The following is a 12,104-nucleotide window of genomic DNA, read 5'->3' on the forward strand; positions in this document are numbered from 1 at the left end:
AGCATAAGCTAAAAAACAAAGTTTCGTCTAGTCAAGGCTATGGTTTTTCCTGTGGTCATGTATGGATGTGAGAGTTGGACTGTGAAGAAGGCTGAGCACTGAAGAATTGATGCTTTTGAACTGTGGTGTTGGAGAAGACTCTTGAGAGTCCCTTGGACTGCAAGGAGATCCAGCCAGTCCATTCTGAAGGAGATCAGCCCTGGGATTTCTTTGGAAGGAATGATGCTAAAGCTGAAACTCCAGTACTTGGCCACCTCATGCAAAGAGTTGACTCATTGGAAAACACTCTGATGCTGGGAGGGATTGAGGGCAGGAGGAGAAGGGGACGACAGAGGATGAGATGGCTGGATGGCATCACTGACTTGATGGACATGAGTCTGAGTGAACTGCGGGAGTTGGTGATGGACAGGGAGGCCTGGCGTGCTGCGATTCATGGGGTCGCAAAGAGTCGGACACGACTGAGGATCTGATCTGATCTGACTTACCTTTGCAAAATATTCCCATCAGTAACCTTACAGGTGGAAAAAAGATAACATTCAACGGCCCAGGGTTTTTGTTTGTTTGTTTTGTTGTTGTTTTTCCTCAGACCTATTTGAAACTTAATTCTGTTAAGTAGTCCTGGTGTGGCTTTGAGAAAGGTAATTAATCTCTCTGAGCTATCCTTTCCCACCTATAAAGTAAGAATAATGAAATATCCTACTTCTTACAGGGTTGTTGCAATATTTAAACAGATGACGTAGAATATTTGCTGGTGTATGTGACATATGGAAATAGTGCAGTGAAACCTAGTTCCTATATCTGCCTTCAGACTTAAGATAGAATGCTAGATTTGGCTGAAAATTGTCACCCCATGAAACATCTAAATAACAATTATTTAAAATTAATTGAAATATTCTGGCTCATGAAGTAAATTCACATAAAAAAAGTAAATATGCTTACATAGAATCATAATCACAAATATAATTGACATAACTTAAAATAACACCTAAATGCATTAATCTTTTTGAAATCAATTTCATAATAATGAAAAGCTGCCAAGACCCATATTTTATTTCACCCTTACGAAATTTCCAATCTTTTCAATGTTTTTCACATCACTCAGAATGATGCAACTTGACTTCTGCCTTGTCAAGGGTCTCTGTCACCAAAGAAATCCAAAAACAGAAGCAATCAATGCAACCTTAGCACTTTGCTATTTTCAGGGAAAATTCCATTCCTCAGAGAATTTGGGTTATACAATGTATGGTAGTATACTCTGAAATATGATTTAATGAATAATTTAAAATATATTAAATCCTTTCACATATAAGTTGCAAAATGAGATGAAGAAGCATGGTTTTCAAAGCTAGAAAATATTTCCATATTTATTTAATATTGATCTCCAAGCAAGAGAAACATGATAATGTAAATTGAAATACTTTGAGAATGTTTTTATGTAATTGTTTAAAAAATAAATAAAAGCCTACATTTTCAGTATGCTTAAAAAATAGAGAATCCATAAAGATTCTTTAAAACCATCTAAAAAACATTTCATACATGATATTATACATGTTTCAATGCCATTCTCCCAAATCTTCCCACCCTCTCCCTCTGCAAGGGGAGGGAGGAGGGAAGAGGGTTCAGGATGGGGAACACATGTATACACGTGGTGGATTCATTTTGATATTTGGCAAAACTAATACAATTTGTAAAGTTTAAAAATAAAATTAAATTTAAAAAAAACAATCTAAAAAACAAATACATTTTGTTGTTCTTCATAGTTTCAAATATTAGATGAATAAGAACTTCAAGTTAACAATATAGGAGATTCCTATATGGAATTCCTATAGGAATTCCTATATTCCTATATGTGGCTTCCTTTTGTAAAAGAACATAACTGTAGACATGAATTACATAATATTCAAAATACTTTTCTCCTTGTAATAACAGTAGTCTTATTTTTCAAATATTGAAACAAACAGAAGGTATTATTCAGAAGAATCAAAGCAAAAATATAAGATAGGTAAAGTCAATCTTTAGTTAGCAGTGAACATATACACCACTTTTTCCCTGTGTTAAGAGGCTGCTACTTCCACTACTGATACACATTTCCCTCTTACCATACGTCATTAAACAATTCTTTTCCAAAAAGAACATGATAAATCCAAAACATGTGTCTATTGTTTAGAAAGAAATGCTTTTTTCCCCTTAAATAAATTTTATATATAATGGAGAAGAGGATTGATCTAATAATTCTCAAGAATCTGCAAGTGTAGTAAGGGTCAGCTCTGCCTTGTTATTTAAGACTGATTGCCTACCCAGCATTCCCAGAATTATAATAACTAGGTAGAATTATCTCTTATTATAACTTCACTTATGCTTACATATCTACATAAAAAACATCATTGACATATTTGAAGGTAAAGTTATAAATTGTGAATACCAGGCATCTCTGGTGGTGGTGTGGTTAGAATTCAGCATTCTAACCAACACAGCCCAGGTTTCCAATCAGGAACAGGTCATTCTTTTGAGGCCTTCCCTGGTGGCTCAGATGATAAAGAATCTGCCTGCAATGCAGGAGACCCAGATCCCTGGATCAGGACAATACCCTGGAGAAGGGATCTACTCCAGTGGATCTACCTTCTCCAGTATTCTTGTATGGAGATTTCCAAGGACAGAGAAACCTGGGGGGCTACAGTACATGGGGTCACAAAGAGTCAGACACAACTGAGCAACTAACACTTTCACTTTTCACATGTCTACACTCATATTTACAGGTAAAGATGTAAATTTTAAACAGTGCACATAATTATGCATTTATTGACTAAAGGTAGCCGTATCAGTATCGTAGGTTCTGCTACAATTATAAATGTCCTTAGAACCTTTAGTCATGCCAATGATGTTTTATTTGTTGCTCATGACCATGTCAATTTGCCGGGAGCTGGCGAGAGACATTCCACTCGTGACAAAGGTCATGAGGAAGGAGGCTCGGCATACGCAAAGGCGGGATCGAGCCTCAGGAATCCCCCCGGATATTCTCGAGCATCTACCCCCAAGAAACCAGAGTCTGCCTACTTTATTGCTTTGTACTCTCACCTCTGACTTTGCTGGGGGCTGTCCCCTACCACCATCTCGCTCTCTCTGTCAAAGAGTTAACTTACAGCTCCAATTAATAAAGTTCCTGGGCAATTAGGAGTGTTTAAATCCAAACCCCTCAGATGGCTCTCTAACTCACCTGACAAGTTTACCCGGACTCCTACAGCTATGCATACGATTGTTTACAGTCTCCCAGCCTCGAGAGGCATGGGAAGCTTAAGATATTCAAATAGCTTAGAGCCTCTCAGAGAGTTAGAAACTGTCAGAATAAACTAGTAAAGGATTTCGTTGATGAGCCAATGCTTGTTGCCAAGTTTCCACATCCCCTATATTGTATCCTTGAATGTGTATTAATTAATATAGTTGATATGTAGAAAAAATAAGTAGTGGCCTTGGTGTTAGTAACTTTAGACCCTTAAAGTAATCAATTCTTTCCTTTGTTGTAAACCTATTACACATCTGCCCTATAGGAATGCAATTTTATCTTCGGAAGATGGCGCCAAAACTTAAAATAATTACTCTTAGAGAAAATAAGTCTTACGGTTGGTAAGTCTTTGTCAAGAGTCATAAAATGTTAATAGGCCTTCTGGCCAGAAGATGATGTAAATCACCTAAACCATTTGTATACGATAAATTTGCAGGAAAGAAACCCTGGTTTTTGATAAGGATCAAAAACTGCTGACTTTGCATCCCCTATTATCCTCTCTGTGTAACTTAGGGTATGTAAGCCCCTGTTGAAAATAAAGCTACAGGCCTTGCTCACCAACGCTTGGTCTCCCCATGTCATTCTTCCCTTTAACTTCCAGCTGAGTCTCCATCTGGAGCGCGGAACCCACCATGCTTACTAATTATGCCTGGGCTTCTAAGATCCTACTGGAGAGGCCTCAGTGTCTCCTCTCCTTCGGGAGAATGGAAGGACACCTGCAGCCTACGTAAGTGGTGTAAACTTCTTGTCTTGAAGTTTTATTGGTCTCCCGCGTAAACCAAGCTACTCATCTTCTTTTCTCCATTGAATTTTCCTACTGAGCTATCCTCATTCTATTACTCTTTATATCTTTGATAAATATGTGAATAGTCGCCTACGCCGTCTCCCCTTCGAATACCCTGGATCAGCCGGGGCTGGACCTCGGCATCAATTATTTTTGTTTTTCACTCATTAAGTCATGTCCAACTCTTTGTGACCTCATGGACTGCAGCATGCCGGGCTTCCTTGTCCTTCAGTATCTCCTGGACTTTGTTCAAACTCATGTCCACTGAATCTGTGACACCATCTAGTCATCTCATCCTCTGTTGTCCACTTCTCCTCCTGCCTTCAATCTTTTCCAGCAACAATGTCTTTTACAATTATAGGTTGGCTATAGATCTGCTCCATATAATCTACATTCCAGGATGCAGATGAAGCATGCTGGAGGCAATCTCTCTCTGGACTTCTTAGAAAAGAGGAAAGAGAGGTGTAGAATCACCTCTGTTAATAGTATTAAAGCTATTTTAAATTACACGGGTCTCCCAAGGTCAATGTGATTGATGTATTCAGTCCACCATCTGCCTCCCCCAGAGTGGGCCAAAAGAGGAAAGAAATGTGGAGGCAGTGTTACATTAACCACTGTCCTTTAGTAATCATTTCACTATAAAACACTTAGCTTACAAATAAGGAAAATTAACCAAGAAAAACACAAGAGACTTATCCAATAGCATAACTATTTAATGATGGTATCTGCCCTAACATGCACATATAAGCATGCTCTCTTCAAGATGAGTCAACAAAAACATAAGTGTTATTAGTAATTCCCATCTTGTTTTTGTGACAGAGGGAGGAAGGCAAACTGGAATAAAGCAGATGGCACAAAATATGCTACTATTAATAAATAAATCATTGATAGCAACATATTTACCTTGAATTTATTTATGTATTGAGTGAATTGCCTTTATTTTCACATCTAAAGTAATTATCCTCTTGGGAAGAATAAATTCTAATGGAAAATTTAAAAAAAATGTTTTCTGAGAAATGATACGTTCATAAGCAAAGTAATCCTATAAACTTCTCAGAATTTTCTAGAAAACTCTTTCACTCTTCAATCTTTCCAAACTTTATACCTCCTCCTGGGGCAGGGATACTTTTTGAGCTCTATTTTTCCAAACCATAATGAATTGCTATTCATATTGTTATTTAACTATTTAATTTGTTCTCTTCCATGCATTCACAGTAACAAGAATTCATATTCCTATAAAGAAAAAACAGTGACTCCATTGAGCCTTGGGCATAAAAGGCAAATAATAGATACTCTGTAAATAACTATTTAACTGTTAACATTGTATACTTTGTGTGAAAACAAAACAAAAAAAAATCATACTGTGTTTAACTGAAAATACTGATTAGACAAGTAGAAGAAAAAGTAAGAAATTATATTTCTCAAAAGCACTCATTTCTAAATGACATTTGATATAAATAATTTGAAGTTTTTAGAAACATTGATTTAACACAAGAAAATACAATTATTTTTTCATGGATATAAAATGTGTTATTGAATGTTCACTTGCAATAAGCTCAGAAACATGCGTTTAACTCAGTTCTTCACAATTTAGCTGTGTGAACTGGGTGAGGTCCTTAATTTTCTTGTTCTTGTTTCCTCATTGATATGATGAAGAAGCTAAATTACTTCTACAATTGTTTTTATGTCACATATATATCAATATAACCTATGCCTATGCAGTTGAGTAGAATCTTATCTTTTCAGGAGAAAGGAAAGGAAACACTTTGTTTGAAGCATAAAGTCACATGTGTCTTGTCTCTTAAAGCACACAGCAATGCATTCTTTTTCATTATTTCAAAATGGCAAACTTTTTAAAAAAGCACATACTTTATACTTGCTGTGAAATCAATATGACTGCAATTGTGTTTTGCAATGAAAACTAAATACAAAATAAAAATAATGTATCATAATCTAATAAATGATTATCAGTGTTTTATGAGTGCTTATCATCATTCTATTTTATACTATAATGTTATGAGCTACCCATTATACTGTTCATACTGTTCATGGGGTTTTCAAGGCAAGAATACTGAAGTGGTTTGCCATTCCCTTCTCCAGTGGACCACATTCTGTCAGATCTCTCCACCATGACCCGTCCGTCTTGGGTTGCCCCACAGGCATGGCTTAGTTTCATTGAGTTAGACAAGGCTGTGGTCTTGGTGTGATTAGATTGACTAGTTTTCTGTGAGTATGGTTTCAGTGTGTCTGCCCTCTGATGCCCTCTTGCAACACCTACCATCTTACTTGTGTTTCTCTTACCTTGGGTGTGGGGTATAGTGAATTATCCAGTAATAAGAAATAATCTCAATTTTTATTTGACAAACATACATTTAAATCAGAAAGTAATTACAGGCTAGAGCTGTAGAAATGTGAAATCAATTAAATTCTTTTTGATAGACATTTAATTATGCTCATGTCATGCAATAAGCACTCTCACGCATATTACTTTATTTAACCAGGCCTCTTATTCAGTAGAATACAAGCAGCACAAACAACCCAATACTGTTATTCTATTTTCCCAGAAAAATATTCTTTGCAGCCTCAGCTCTGTCAGCATCAGTCTGATAACAAGCTTGTGGGCAATACTAAGTTCATAATGAGCAACTCAGTGTCGGGGTCCAGCCCCGGTGGATCCAGGGAATTCGAAGTGGAGATGGCGTCGGTGAGGATCAGAAAACAACTGTTTAATTAAACATTAATTAAGGATATAAAGCCGAGAAGGCACCGGCACCCTACTCCAGTACTCCTGCCTGGAAACTCTCATGGACAGAGGAGCCTGTTAGGCTGTAGTTCGTGGGGTCGCTAAGAGTCGGACATGACTGAACGACTTCTCTTTCATTTTTTACTTTCATGTATTGGAGAAGGAAATGGCAACCCACTCCAGTGTTCTTGCCTGGAGAATCCCAGGGATGGGGGAGCCTGATGGGCTGCCGTCTATGGGGTCGCACAGAGTCGGACACGGCTGAAGCGACTTAACAACAACAAAGATATAAAGAGTGGTTAAATAAGGATAGCTCAGTGAGGAAATTCAGTAGAAAAAAGAGGCTGAAATAAGGATAGCTCAGTGAGGAAATTCAGTGGAGAAAATAGGCTTAATAATTCAGCCAAAAGGTGAGAAAAAGAATGACATGGGGAGACCAAGTTTCAGTAAACAAGGCCCACACTTTATTTTTCAAAATAGTTTTTATACCTTATAGAAGATAATAAGAAAAGGAGTAGAGTCATACAATAATCCAGGCTTTCTTCCTACAAACTTATCATATGTAAAAGTTTAGGTGATTTACATCATCTTTTGGCCCGAGGCCTGTTAACATTTTAAGACCCTTTCTTCAAAAGACTTATTTTTCTCTAAAGGTGATTAGTCAGGTGCCACCCTCCAAAAACATTAAGTAAAGTTACATTTCTACAGGACAAAGGTGTGGTGGGCTATAGCAAAAAAAAAAAAAAAAATTAACTCAAGGGTCCAAGGTTACAAACATTAAAGCTACTACTTACACCAATTATATTAATCAATACACTGCCAGGGACACAACAGATAAGGGATATGGATACTTAACAACAAACATTGGCCCAACAAGTAAAAAACCCTTCACCAATACAATTTCTAATCAATATTTTAACTGCTCAAAGAAATCTGTATTTAGACAGTTTAAAACATCTCATGCCTCTCACAGTTGGGAGGCTCTGAACAATCACATGTGGCCAAAAAAATGTATTCAGACAGGCTAAAAGACTTCCAAAGGAATTTATAGGTTAAGACACTATCACACCCAAAAACTTTATTAACTGGAGCTGTAAGTTTACTCTTTTTTCAGAGAGAGGTAGTGGGGTACAGCCCCCCCCCCCCCCATAAAGTCAGAGGTGTAGGTAAGAACACAAAACAAAAAGTAGGCAGACTCTGATTTGGGGGGTAGATGCTCGAAAATTTCCAAGGAGACTCCTGAGGCTTGATGCCACCTTTGTGTATGCCGAGCCTGCTTCCTCATGACCTTTGCCACAGGCGGGATTCCTCACGCTGGCTCCGGACAACTCAGGTTGCATATTCACCAGATATCCAATAATTTTAATCCTATATCCATTTTCACCTGATCCCAGTTCATCATAAAGTCTGTTTCTCCAAGAATAATACTTATCTATAGCAGAAGGCAAGAGATTACTCCCAAGCCCTAGGGTTTTCTAAGATGATTCACTGATAAAACTCTCAAAGAGCTCATTAGAGCATTTCTATTTGCCACAAATACCTTGTATATTTTGTTCACCTGTTTTATATATTATAAGGGTAGCATTTATTGTTGTTTAATTGCTAAGTCATGTCTGACTTTTTGCAACCCCATAGCCTGGAGACCATCAGGCTTCTCTGTCCGTGGGATTTCCCAGGCAAGAATACTAGAATGGGTTGCCATTTCCTACTTCAGGGGATCTTCCAGATCCAAGCATCAAACCATGTCTCCTGCGTTAGCAGGTGGATTCTTTACCACTGAGCCACCAGAGAAGCCTTGTAGTTTCTGGATGCACTTCAAAGCTTTCCTTGCTCTAGGCCCTACTCAAGATGTCACCCTTCCTGGATACCTAGGAAATGTGCCAGAATAGCCCACTCAGAGAGTTTCCTAGGTGGCACTAGTGGTAAAGAAAAGTGAAAGTCACTCAGTCACGTCTGATTCTTTGTGACCCCATGGACTATATAGTACATGGAATTCTCCAGGCCATAATACTGGAGTGAACAGTCTTTCCTTCTCCAGGGGGTCTATATAGTCCATGGAATTCTCCAGGCCATTATACTGGAGTGGGTAGCCATTTCCTTCTCCAAGGGATCTTCCCAACCCAGGAATGGAACTGGAGTCTCCTGCATGATGGACAGATTCTTTACCAGCTGAGCCCCAAGGGAAGCCCAAGAATACTGGAGTGGGTAACCTATCTCTTCTCCAGCAGTTCATCCCAGCCCAGGAATGGAACTGGGGTCTCCTGCATTGCAGGCAGATTCTTTGCCAAATGAGCTATCAGGGAAGCCCTGTGGCCTGCCAGCCAATGCAGGAGACATGAGACACAGGTTCAATCCTTGGGTGGGGAAGATCCCCTGGAGGAGGGCATGGCAACCTACTCCAGTATTCTTGTCTGGAGAATCCCAAGGAAAGAGGAGTCTGGTGGGCTATAGTCCCTAGGGTTGCAAAGTGTCAGACAAGTTCACTCAAATGTAGAATGTTGCCTCCAAAATCCATGATGTCCACTGAGTGTGGGTGTTTCTATATTAATGACAGGCGTTGCAAAGTGTAGCAAATTTTCCTTTACTTTAAAGCTGATATGCTTACATGCTTATGTCCATAGTACCACTGGAAATTTTACTAAGAGCATAGGTTGCTGACTTGCTTTTTGTTTTTCTTTCAACATCTAACATGTTTGTTACCAAAGCATCTAGGCTACTTATGTTTTCTTCTCTCATCAGGTCCAGTGTCAACAAAGTGGTGAAGCAGCGTGATATTAGGCAGGATATCAAGAAGATCAAAGTTTCAGCTGGCAAGTCTATGGCACATTGCAGGATTGAAGTAATGCAGAACTGTGAAATTGAAGGAGTTCTGTTGTTGGTCGGGTAAGCATTAACTGCTTCTGCTCATTCTCCCAATCACTACAGAAATAATGGCATCTGCTGAATCAAATGGGGCATCTCAGGTGACGCTAATGGTAAAGAATCCATCTGTTAATGCAGGAGAGATAAGAAACACGGGTTGGATCCCTGGGTTGGGAAAATCCCCTGGAGAAGGACATGGCAACCCACTCCAATATTCTTGCCTGAGAAATCTCATGGACAGAAGAGCCTGGCAGGCTACAGTCTATTGGGTTGTAAAGAGTTGGACATGACTGAAGCTACTTAGCTAAGCATAAATCAATTGCCACATATCTAGTCACAAGACTTTGTTGATTTGTTTTAGAATTGATGTCACATTCAGAGTACCAGCTTATAAACTGTTGTCACTTTCTGATTATGGCAGCTCATGTCATTCTCCAAGGTTCATCTTCTTTCTTTGTAGGCGAGGTAATTGGAGATGGTGGGATAGAATTCACCAAATTGTAACAGTAGTTTACAATTCCTGGCACATATTTAGTGATAAATATCATATTCTTTTTCTTTCTTTTTTTTTTTTTTTTTAATCTAGCTGCCACTGTGCTTTTTTGGTAAGCCCAGTAAGATGTAATTGGCAGTTGACAGAGAGATGTGTTAGCATTATCCCTTAGGTAACATAAGGACTTTCTTCAACAGTATATCCCTACACAATTGAGCCAAATGAAAAGATGCATGCTATTAATATACCAACATGCATAAATGCACTTTAGTTCTTTTAAAAAAATTTTAATTGTAGGATAATTGCTTTACAATATTGTGTTGGTTTCTTCTGAAGAACAATGTGAATCAGCTATAAGAATACATATAGCTAGGTCATGGAAACAACCTAGATGTCCATCAACATATGAATGAATAAAGAATTTATGGTACATATATACAATGAAATATTACTCAGCCATACAAAGAGCAAATATGACTCAACTGAACTGAGGTGAATGAAACTAGAACCTATTATACAAAGTGAAATAAGTCAGAAAGAGAAAAATAATATATCATATATTAACACATATATGTGGAATCCAGAAAAATAGTACTTATGAACCTATTTGCAGGGCAGGAATAGAGACACAGACATAGAGAATTGACTTGTGGACACAGCAAGGGAAGGAGAGGGCAGGAAAAATTGAGACAGTAGCATTGAAATACTTTAGTTCTTAATCTTAATCCAGCTATATTAAGATTTCATATACTGCCTAGCTTTTCTCTGTGGGTAAAAGAACAATTGCTCTCAACTCCATCTGAATGTTTTATTTCTTTTTTAAAAGCCTGACATAGTACCTTGTTCCATCTCCCATTTAGTGAAAGAATGCATCACACAATATCCCCCAAATGCAGTCAGTCAATTTTAAATGAAAATGCATGTGACTTTGTGAGAGGGAGAAACATTCCTCTATTGCACCTCTCTTTTTATAATATATTTTGATTTACTTTTGTTGCTTTTCCTTTTAGTAATTAGATGTCAAACTCCATGTAACTTTTAAGATGCTCAAGTTGGAAACATTTACATTGAAACCAAAAATTTTTAGGTATAAAACAGAATATCTGACACTTAAGGAATGTGCAAACTTAGATAATATATTTATTACTACTAAAACTTATTTTACTTATTAATAAATGGTTATAAGACAAAGGGTACCTTTACTAACAAAAGTGTCCTTAGATTTATGATATAACTCATATGCCCAGGAAATTTTACTCTGGACCAGATTTACCTACCTTCAAGAAAGAATTCATAGAAGATAACACAGGAAGTTCAATAAAAGCTTTGCTCAGGTATATACACTTCAGACATGGCTTATAGTTTTCCTGATCTTTCCACAAAGGGGCATACATCATCACAAAGATGAGAGTGGGTATGGGCCAATTCAATTCAAATTAAGTCTTAAGTTTGGGGTCTGGCTAGCTTTAATATCTTCCCTGTCATGTAGCATTTTCAAGAATATGTAACTGACTCTCATTTTCTAATGCATATTATTCATTATAGGTTATATCTATTGATTACATCAATTGCTATCATTATATCAATTATGGTTTTCAAAACATAATTTCTATAAGCAGAAACAATATGCTTGAATAACTGTACTCATTATTTAGCAAACTTGGCAGGCTATAACATTCCCTTAGACGGAGCCTCCAGCAAAACTAGTAATTGACCATATAAATAAATCAGTTTCCACTGAAGTTTACCAGTGAGTTATTTCTAACAAGAGCTCATGACCCTCCTGTAGATTTGTTGGCAAGCAGGATGCTCTACCAGTTTAGTAATATACATTCTCCATTTACACATGCTTTATCATCTATGCCAATTTCTGAGTGTGGTCAATATTCTGAAAGAATAAACATTTATTTCATGGTCCCAGATTAATTTTTTTCCCCTTACT

This window comes from Bos grunniens, chromosome 1 (genome assembly GCF_055505025.1).
Source record: "Bos grunniens cultivar Pamir isolate PY7600 chromosome 1, Bosgru_T2T1.0, whole genome shotgun sequence".
NCBI lineage: Eukaryota > Metazoa > Chordata > Mammalia > Artiodactyla > Bovidae > Bos > Bos grunniens.